We start from the raw sequence: 11,047 nt of genomic DNA, 5'->3' as shown, positions 1-11,047 counted from the left end.
CAGCTGCAGATGGCAACGGTGGCATTTGAGCAAACAGGTCGCGAGGCGAGTGGTAGGTTTTGGGTCGAGAAATTCTCGCCAACCCTGGTAAATGGGCCTCTCGAGCAAAAAAATCAAATTTCTTGAAAATTTTGAATGTAAATACTCAAAGTATGCCTAAATATAGGAGCTTTGCTACACGTACAGGAGGTTACAGGGATGAGGGGTTTACAGGGTGTTGTGGCGGTTTTTAATTGGTCATTAGTAGAGGCACGGGCTCCACCCCCATTGAAATAGGGGGGGGGGGGGGTGTTTAGAAAGTTTGAAAGGAGCCTGTAAAGACCTGTAAAAGCCTGTACGTCTAGCATTTTTGCTAAATATAGTACCATTTGTTGTCCAACGTTAGACCTTAGTGCTGTAGTAATTACACAACCGCACGTCAAAGGTTCGATTTGCCAGTACTTCATCTCTTTTACTGTTTTGAGTGAATTACATTTTTTATCCCCTAATTTCACGCGTGACAGACATTCTCAGTTTATACTAAATTTAGGCAAATATGTGCCACATTTTACCCCTTTTAATTTTCTCCCAATTTCCTGTTCTTTTTTTTGCGAATCAATTTCCCTGTTGACTGTGCATGTCACGCCGGCCTTTTTTTCTGGTTTTGCGGCTGACTAGTTTTTACAAAAGCTAACTGAACCGTCGTGGCTAGATCCAAACGAGGACAGGCGATGGAGCGGAGAATATCTGGTGCACCGGTGCTTGTAGTGCTACCCACTGGCGAAGCTTAAGCAAGGCCAAACAGGCCATGGCCCGCCCAGTTTACAATTGAGACCACACTGGCCCATGAGAGAAAAAATACTGTGCTTTTCTCTATACAGGCTCAAGCTCCGCCACCGATGCTGCCGGTGCACTGAACTCATGTTATACAATTTAAAATGTTCTAAAAATCCTGAAAAATATTTAGCACATTCACACAACATCAATGTAAGTTTTGTCACAAAATTTCAAGTCAAAATTCGAAACATAGCTTGGAAAACAAAGATGACAAATTCAGCGCTGAATAGTACGTGACATTAGTTGGGCTTTAAATTTGGCCCATTATCATATTGATGTCAAATTTTTCATTTTTGTATCTCAAGAAATGATTTAAATTCTGATACAAAATTTTGTCACAACATACATAGATGTTGTGTCACTGTGCTAGATTTTTTTCAGATTTTTTAAAATGTTCTATGGCACCCGGTGCACCGGCAGCACCACAAGTGTGGGTGCACCGGATACATTCCCAAGACGATGGAGTGGGAGCCTCAAGCTTTAGCCGCCGCCGCTGGAACCACTGTGGCTGGATCCGGACATGGGACGTTCTAGATGCCACCAGTTGGCTCCTTTGAAGTAGAGCGTGTTGGCGAGCACGACAGCCGTGGACAAGTCAATGAAACCGGAAGAGAGGATGTTGCGGATGAGCTGGTTCGTCGTGTCCACCACGAAGGCGTTCACACGCTGCCGGACATGTCATCCGAGTGAAGGATATTGCTACCATTCATGCGCTGAGAGCAACTCCAACCAGCCGACCCATTTCGTTGGGTTGCGTCTGTTTGGGTCCATGAGGGCAAAAAACATGGCTCAACACACGGACGTAAACGCATATTCTGTCAGCCTCGTGTCCGTGTGGACACAAATCTGGCCCAAATTTGCGCCCGATTGCGTCCACATGGACACAGGACGGACGCGACGTGTGTTTGCTCGGTGTCCGCCTTGTGCCCGCGTGTCGGCCACCCAACCACCACCACCGGTCCTATTTAAGTCCTCGCGTGCGGGGGGCTGCGCGTTAGTCACCCAACCTCCTCCCACGTGTCCTTTTTAATGCCATGCATGCGGCAGTGGGGGGTCGCCTAGTCCACTTCCGGACGTCTTCTTCCCCTTGCCCACCAGCCGCCCGACACCCAGCCCTAGCCGCCGCGCACAATGGGGTTCTGGAAGCATGGCAATCATGTCCACTGCGAGTCGGCTGCGGTCGAGTCGGGACAAAGCGACATGTGTGCTGGCTGCATGCCATGGTTGAATCGCTCAATAGTGTCTCTCCTGTCGACAAACTCGCCGTATGCATTTCCTGCACTTAGTTCATTTCTAGTTAGTCATTAAGTTGTGTAAGGAGTATACTTTGCCTCATATCTGGTACGGGGTGAAAGAATACCCGAACAATGCCTCTCTCAGGAGATACTGTACTACCTTGCGCAGAGCTTTGGCGGTTGCCACCGGTGTCGTTGGCCACGACATGAACCTGCCACGGGCGAAAGTGCTCACCCCACAACTAGTATTCACGAGTAGCCTTTGCAGGATGGTGTAGGCCGAGGCCGTGCGCGTCCTAGGCGGAGAGCACTCACAAGAGACCTATAATATTTTTCGCCGTCCTCGAACTCCGTTACCGAAGCTCTCCTCTCCTCCGCGACCCAACGTATGCGGTGGAGTCAGCAGAAACTGGGTAACAATTCCGTGATTCACAGCGAATAGAGCTCAAGCACTCTGCGATTCCACCCAACCATCGTTCGTAGAGGGAGGAGGAGCAAAGGCATGTCCGACGGGAGACCCTGCATTGGCGCTTCCTCTAGGAGGCACAAGGAGGGCCCATCGAGAAGTCCGTACGCTCGAGCGTAGTCTCGCCAAGTGGCTGGCCTTCACAGGATTGGCCGAATCAGCGCCGGAGTGCAAGCAAAAGCGACCCCAACGCGACTCAGCTTCCGCCTCGCGCCCGGAGGCCTTATGGAGGAGCCGTGGCAGCTGTCAGGGGCAATCGTGGTCGTGACGAGCACAATGCTGGTGTATAGTCGTGCATGACCCGTATGGCTGGGCGCGATTAAACAAGCGAGGCCAAGCGGGGCAAGGTAGGCGGGCCGAACACCAAGGTGGTTTATGGTGCAGGCGAACACAGTCCAAGAGATGTCTTGCGCAGTGGACCCAGTGCGAGGACGTCCAAGTGGAGTCGGCAATGGTAGCTCTAGGTCTTTGGGCTGGTTCGCCGACCACCAAATGAAGAGGAAATGATGACGACGCCTTAGTATCTTAAACCGATGCTTAAGCTGTTTTCAATTTTAATGTTTTTTTGTTTTAATTAATATAAAAGACAATGGACTCTACTGGCTGTTTATTTTTTCTTATGTAGTTCAAAATACGTCACTCGACCTAAGAAAGGAGATCGCGGCCTTGATCAACTGCTGCGGCTGTATTTTAATTTTTTATATTTTTAGTTTAATTAACAATAAGACTGGACTTCTACTAACTATGTTTTTAATTATGAAATCCCGTCACAAATGTGAAAATGGCATTCTGTCTCGCTCTTGGACAAGCATATACGGCACGGTGGAGCAAAAACCGGAGCTTCGGGTGTCCCCGTGCTGAGCCAATCGGGAAAACGGACACATCCTTGATCTCGTTTGGGTCGGTCGTTGGAGTTGCCGTGAGGGACGGATGCTTGTTGGCCTTCATGGTGATAATTCGTCACGAGAGCTGATGCACCAGGTGGCTTGTGCAACCCTGTGGATTTTCTAGGTGCAGTGACCTATGGTACTAACACTTTGTCTTGACGAGTCTATTAGTTCTGCATTCTGATTTGTCAACTAGTTTTTTTCGAGTATGTAGACCATGCTGGCTCGTTGAGTCGAAGGAGGTGAGATAGACGTAGTCCAGACATTTGGCCGAATAGACTAGTACAGGATAGTCTAGGTGTTGATTCGTTTGATTCAATTAGGAGGGATAATCAGTAAGCAGCGCTTAGCCGTGAAAAGGAGTTATTTATTATTTTGACCCTCTAAGCTTTATGCTGGATCGCTCCACAACGAGCCCGGCTTCACCCTTGGGATTTCTCAGACACGGCCAGCCCACCATTAGCACCATTGACCCTGCATCACGGCACTGCCTACACTTCTCTCACTCCATTGCAGGTAAGCACATATGTGGAAATGTATACCGGCGTCGGACGGTTGATATCCAGAAGCATTCTGGATACGCTCTTATGGTCCTTTGTGATTCTAATCCTTTCTTTGAGGGGTTTGTCATATAGCAAGTAATTTAGAGGTAATATTTTTTTTTAGAAACGGATAGGCAAAAGTGCTTTGTTCTTCAAGTGCATTTAAATAAGACGCAAAATATAGTTGTGATAGCACAAGACAGCCCGATTACAACAGGCATGTAAGGACACATTACTCTCGACAATAATTATATGAACCCTAGTTATAGTATTATTTTATTGACACGACGCTGGCGACGATCCAAGAGGCTGGCTGGTCACGTGATAGGAGGCAAAGCAATGCATGTCGGTGGTGCATAGGCTTCATTCTGCTAGAACTACGGTACGCTCGGCGTTTCGCCTCGCTTCCAAATAGTACCCATTAAGACAGCATGGTGAGGGATGTCCTTGGTCTCTGTCTTGTAAGTGGTGGCGCTGTCGCATAGTTACGTGCCTCAACGCACAAAGCCTCAATCGAGTGTCAGAACAAAGGGCCAACGTGTTTGTAGGTCGATGCACTCGGAGAATGTTGGTTATTTGTCAATGGACGAGCAATAGTCCATAGCCTTCTCGTGTAGCGGCACTTGTAAGAGGAGGGTGAGTCCCGCTAAGTTCTTGCTATTGCATAAATTAACGGGAAGAAAAAGCACTCACCCCTTAGAGGGAACTACATGGGTATTATGCGGGTCATTCGACAAGCTATGGTTATCATATCATTGGTTATGCTTTTGCTAGCGCATATCGGAAAGGTTCTCTTTGCAAGAGGGGCACATGTCATCAATTTGGATCCACGCCTTTGTCAATCTATCGGTCGTTACTTCTTATAATCGATTATGCTCGCAAATTTCTGATCTTGAAGAGCTAACCAAAGCAAAGAACTTGACTTTTGTGAGAAGTCCAAGCTTCCGCAAATATTTTATCCATGGTGAAGACGAGCACTCCTAAAGAACTGTGCTCTATGTACTGCAGATGCCCGGGTGGCCCAAATATTGCCGTGCAGTAAGCCGTGTGGCTTTCCATAGGATGTTGCTGTCCTCACTTGTGAGACTCAATTCAGCATGTTCGACCTCGTGCACAGTAGCATCGCAACAAGAGTGGAAAGAAATGTCGAAGTATTGTGCTCGAACCCAAGAGTTCGTTTGATGGCCTTGATCTTTAGAATCCATTCGTATGCATTTGAGGAGGCTCAGCCGCACCTTCCATTTTTTCTATCGTGGAGGCCTCGTGATGAGCGGGAGCAAATGTCCCTTGGCTATGCGACCAAGGAGCAAGGCCTAGAGTATCCAGAAAGGGTAGTCTTTCAGCACCATTCACCCATTAGAAATGTGATAGTGATGGATGCCAGCATAAATAGAATTGACGGTCCGCTCAACACATCACCGGGTCCAATCCCACCCATTTTGGCGGGCTCCTTACCACATTCATACCCATGGCCAAGTCAGCAACCATGAGAAGCAGATACTTGGCGTGAACTTTAAGTGAGTTTGAGGGTGAAATTCTATGCACTCCGCATGAGTCTCCCCACCATGTAAACTGCGCGAGGACTCGACAAAGACCAAATTCTCCCAATTTACTCTTGCATTTTGCCGGACCTTGTCGTCTCTCGCATACTGACGCACAGATAAGCCCAAAAGCAAACAGCTCTTCAAGGTTATTTACATTGTGTAGGTGGTTTGCCGGAGGATGACCGAACGGCGTGGCAGGTAGACCGAGTTGGGAGGTGATTACAAGATCTTGACAAGAACCGTATGCGTAAGCAATGGTTGTGAATCAGCTTTTGTCGCGCCTCAATAAGTTGTTAGCTTGCTTGGCAACGCTAATGACACCCAGGAATTGAGATCCAACCAACTTTTAGAATTCCAAACGGATTAGGGGAGTCCCAGGTTTAGCGCGAGAGTTATAAGGGGAGTGACGTCTCCGCGTTCACCTGCAAACCTTGGGATTAAAATATACCCAAGTCGAGATGGTTGCAGCGGATGGGCACAAACGAACTCTTGTGGAAGTTGGTGCAAAGGCCCGTGACCTCCCCGAAGCCCCGCAAAATGTTTGCAAGGTTGTCCACATCCCTTTTGATTGGAGCCACGAAGACTACCGCGTCGTCCGCGTGGAGAGATGTCCTCATCATAGGTCCTCTTCCCCTGATTTTATGTAGGAGCCCCTTTCTCGTAGCCAGCTCAAGAATTTTTTGTAGCGGGTCAATGGCGATGACGAAGAGAAATGGGGATATGGGGCCCCCTTGCCGGAGGCCCTGGCCATGCTTGATTGGGCTGCCAGCAATACCGTTGAGAATGATCCTTGAGGACGATGAGGTAAGGAGGGCCGCAATCCAGTTCCTAAATTTTCTTGGGAACCCTCGCCGTTGGAGTAGATCGAGCAAGTACTCCCATTTGACGGTGTCGAATGCCTTGCGGATATCAAGCTTGAAGAGGAGCAAAGGGGTCTTGCTCTTGTGAAGGCGCCGAGCAAAATTACGAACATACAGGAAGTTATTGTGGATGCTTCTTGTTTTGATGAAGGCGCTTTGGGCGTTGGACACAAGGTCTGTCATGTAGGGGGCAAGCCTTAGGGAGAGCACTTTCGCAATGATTTTTGCGATCGAATGGATGAGACTAATGGGTCTATAGTCAGTGATCCCCTCCGCTCCTTCCTTCTTGGACAGGAGCACCACATTTGCGGAATTAAGCCACTGCAGGTTTTCGGTGTGGAGGGTGTCAAAGTTAGTAATAACCCTCATGAGGTCGGGCTTAACAACGTCCCAACACTTCTTGAAGAAGAGGCCCGTGAATCCGTCCGGCCCCGGGGCCTTGTCACTTGGCATATCGTTGATCGCTTCAAGGACCTCACTCTCTGTCATCGGGGATTCAAGGCCATGCAAGTCAAGCTATTCCAAATTTAGCTCCTCCCAATTGAAATCTTTGCGGCTTTTGGGACCTCTCTTCATGCTTGTGGAAAAATGGTCTTGGATTATCTGCTCTTTAGCGTCGTGTTCGGTGACCCAACCATGCTTATTCTTGATTCTGTGGATATGATTTTTTTCTCCTTCTTGGAGTAACTCGGCGGTGGAAGAATTTGGTATTCGCGTCCCCCTCCCTAAGATTGGTAATTCTTGCACACTGCTTCTTTCGTGATCGTTCAAGCACAGCGAGGGCAATGACCCTTCTCTTGAGCCTAGATCGGAGCTCGTGTTCCTCGGCGAACAAGGGCCTGTTTTCTTGGGCAATGTCTAGGCGTAGAATCACCAAGAGCAGGCCCGTCGAGGGGCATGTGCTACAGGTGCGATCGCACAGGGCCCCCAAAATCATGGGGCCCCAGATCGGGGATACAAAACTAAGTAAATCAGCTCTACGATGAGAAAACCCAAGAAGCTAGAGCCCGCCGGTTTATTTTTTTAATCTCCAACGCAGCACACGCACGTAAATTCTTCTCTGTCTCCACGTAAAAGGAAACAAAACATTTTATCTTCCTCCATTCATGCTCCATCGGGACGACAAAGATCAAGGGCTCGACCCGGCCTGCCGCACCCCTTGCCAGGCTTCCGCGCCCCATCCTAGCCACTCCCCTGTCTTCTCTGCAACAGCCTCCCCTTCCAGCCAGCGACTCGGTCTCCTCCACTCTGACCCAGCTTTTCCCAAATTCCCATCTTGCGGAATCCCTTGGAGTGGTAGCTTTGTCGCCAACTTCTTGTTCCCCAAGCCAGTTAACCTCTCTGATATCGACCCTCTCCCTTCTATCCCTTGTTGCGTAATGTTATTTCTTTCTTGATGTTCTCTTTCTATAATTATGCATTTTTTGTGTTTGTGATTTATGCTGATTACTTGCAACGGAGTGTATATTGTGAGTTTATACCATGAAGGGAATTTGTTTGCAAGGTGTTTGTGAGAATGCTTGAATGGTGAAATTGTTCTTTTTTGTAGACAGTCAAAACTCGATCTCACATGATGTGTGATCTGCTGACCACGTCTGACAAGTCCAACCCCTAACGAATGCACTATATAACTAACCGTCGTCGGCATTAGTCAAACACTGGAGTAGGGAGCACTATGCGCCCCGCGCGCCTGGCAGCCCCCCCTCGAATTCAAATAGTTCATTAGTTATCCGAATTTAGGATCTTGTTTTGCATTTCGCACCGGGGCCCCAAATTCCTAGAGACGGCCCTGACCAAGAGAGCAACTTTGTGGTGAATTTTTGCCTTTGAGAAAAGGCCTCGGCTCCATTCGGATAGGCGGAGCGCCGTCTTTCTGAGCTTGTGGAAGAGGATTTGGTACGGCTCAGTGTGATCCACTGTTTCGTTCCACACCCTTAGAACCACCTCGTTGAAACCGGGCATGGACGCCCAAAAGTTTTCGAACTTCAAGACTCCTGGCCTTCTCGGGCCCTTTTCATCAGCAAGCAGTAGCGGGCAGTGGTCGGAGAGGGAGGAGGAGAGTGCATTCAAGACACGTGTGTTGAAAATTGCATCCCATTCGGCATTGCAAAAGAAAGAGTCCAGTTTGCACAAGGTTGGGTTAGTCCTCTCGTTGCTCCAGGTGTATCTTTGGTTTTGGAGATGGATTTCTTTGAGTTCACAACTCTGAAGCGTCGCCCGGAAACGGTTAATTCTGCTGCGGTTTACATTCCTCTTATTTTTGTCTCTTGCCCTATAAATCTGGTTGAAATCTCCTGTGGCAAGCCAAGCCAATCCAGATGGCGGTTTCTGGCTTAGGAGCTCAGCAAAGAAAGCTTCTTTGCAAGCGGGGTCTGTGGGGCCATAGATGGAGGTGATCTTGAAGAGTACGTCGGTCCCTCGCACCCCGACCATGGCGGAGAGACAGTAAGCTGTGAAGGTGATGTTGGACACATCAACAAGAGCATCGTCCCAGAGCAGTAAAATGCCTCCCCTAGTGCCATTTGCCGGTCTTTGTGCGAAACTGCGCAGTCTCTGCCCACCCAAAAAGGCTGCCATGAACTGATCGACATTGTCAAGTTTTGTCTCTTGGAGACATACAATATGACAGGAAAACGAGGCAATCGTGGCGTTGACCGTAGTGCATCGATCCGGGCAGTTCAGACCCCTCATATTTCAACTGAAGAAATTAATCGGTTGTTGTAACATTATGTAACCAGAACCACTCTGTAGTCTAGCCTTTCAATAGCAACATGCATAGCAGAAAACAACAACGTCCAAGGCATCTTTGGTATAATAAGGTGACATAGGCAGGGTGTAAGACTTCAAATAGAATAAGGAAGAGAAGAGAAGCGGGCTACAAACTAACAGCCGGCTGCAGCACATGTTAGACTTTGTGAGAGAGGAAGATGGGCCATGTATCAATAAAGTATTCCTTTGTACTAAAATTAGTACAAAATTAAGACATTTTTTGAGACGAAAAAAATAGTACTTATATACATCTAATTATTGTACTTGCTGGCTATAAGCTTGGCTATAGACAACATGGTAACATCATATTGCCAGCAGCCGTTGTGCTCCTTCCCTTACTATTCTCTACTGTTGTGCTTCTCCCCAGGATCGATTCAATTTATTTTATAAAAATATTGTACACCATACTGCCCGTCCCAAAATAAGTATCGCAGATTTCATATAAAATTAGTAGTTGAATATTGTAAGTTGAGTACTTACATTACCAGTCGACAGTCAAGCAGTAGTGTAGACTAGTCGCCGTCAGTCTACGAGTCTCAACCTCGGCTCCAACTCGTGACTCCTCAACTCGTAATTCACAAATTCTTGCCTGGGTGAGCATCCGGACATGCCAGCTCGCCTCCTCCTGCTGCTTCATGATCTCGAGCTTGTGGGCCTTGCTCTAGAGCAGGCTCTCGCGGCCCTTGACGCGGAGCAGCTGCGCTGCTGCGGGATGAGCCTGAGCAGCGTGATGGCGGTGAGGCACTTCGCGACGGTGAGCAGCAGGACGAGCACGAAAGGGTGGGGTTCGTAGGTGAAGGCGGCGAGCAGGTGGGTGAGGCCGCAGAGCACGATGAAGGCCCCCAACTGGAGGCGGCCGGTGCGGAGATCCGGGCGAAGACCGCCGCCGCGGACGAGTCCCAGCACCCGCCCCACCTGGTACCTCCCCTGCAGCACGTTTGTCTTCCCCTCCGCGACATTCCCCCTCCCCCCTTTAATACTACTCGATCGAGTCCAGCGAGAGGCCGTCCGGGGCGGGCCCTGCCGCCGCCGACGACTTCGACTCCATTCCGGCCTCCTGACGCCTCTCGCTTGCTCTGGCCGCGGGAGATTGTGCCCGTCGTGATGGCAGCGGCGCGCGGCGGCGGGCCCCTGGTCGCCTCGTGTTACCCAGAGCTTGCAGCGCGGCGCGCACGACGTGGGGAGGGAGGGAGGGGAAGGAGAGGACGGAGGAGTCAACCGCAGCGGGGCCCGAGAGGAGCACGAAGGTGCCCTGTTGAGCGTGTCGCCGGCGAGGAGATTGAGGAGGAGAGGCGGACCGAGCCCGGGACCCCGCCGGCTGGTGCCTCGCGTCATACGGCCCGTGGTGGCCGCCGCGCTGGCTGGCTGTGGCCGCTAGAGGCCCTCCTCGGGATCGTTGGGGTCGAGCGGCGGCGCCCTTGTTCTCGCGCGGCTGCCGGATGCGGAGCATGGCGGGGCTCGTCCGTGCGGTGCGGTCCGGTCGTGGCTGGGCGCGGACCAGGACCAGCTCGGGTCCGGTTCGCTACAGTCCGAAAACACATGCAAAAAAACAAGGGCGTGCACGTCCGTCGGTGGCCTGGTCGCCAGCCGTCGGATCTGACGTCATCAAGCGGTCAAGTGTCTTTTACAATCGCGATGAAAGTGATTTTGTGGAAAATTTCACAATATAGGTGATGTTAAAGAAACCTTTGCAACAGAGATTATGTTATAAAAACATCATCGCCTCTTCAACACATTGCAACATAGCTGATGATGTTGCAGAATTTTTTTTACAACAAAGGTGATGTTAAAAAAAATAACCGCCATTGACTCATCTATGATGTTGTTGTTGAGCACCATTGTCATTTGCCACCGTTGTTTGCAACACCACGGCTATTGCAAAAGCCATAACAAAATCCTTGTTGTGAAAAAGAAAAAAAAGGTATTTG

General features: G+C 49.6%; 1 pseudogene; it reads right to left on the bottom strand.

The window, feature by feature from the left end:
* Positions 1–8,570: 8,570 nt before the first annotated feature.
* On the bottom strand, positions 8,571–10,208 carry LOC125531535 (annotated as a pseudogene).
* Between the last annotated feature and the right edge of the window lie 839 nt (positions 10,209–11,047).

The sequence above is a fragment of the Triticum urartu genome, unplaced genomic scaffold, assembly GCF_003073215.2.
Source record: "Triticum urartu cultivar G1812 unplaced genomic scaffold, Tu2.1 TuUngrouped_contig_741, whole genome shotgun sequence".
Lineage (NCBI taxonomy): Eukaryota > Viridiplantae > Streptophyta > Magnoliopsida > Poales > Poaceae > Triticum > Triticum urartu.
This window is presented reverse-complemented; position numbering and strand designations above follow the sequence as displayed.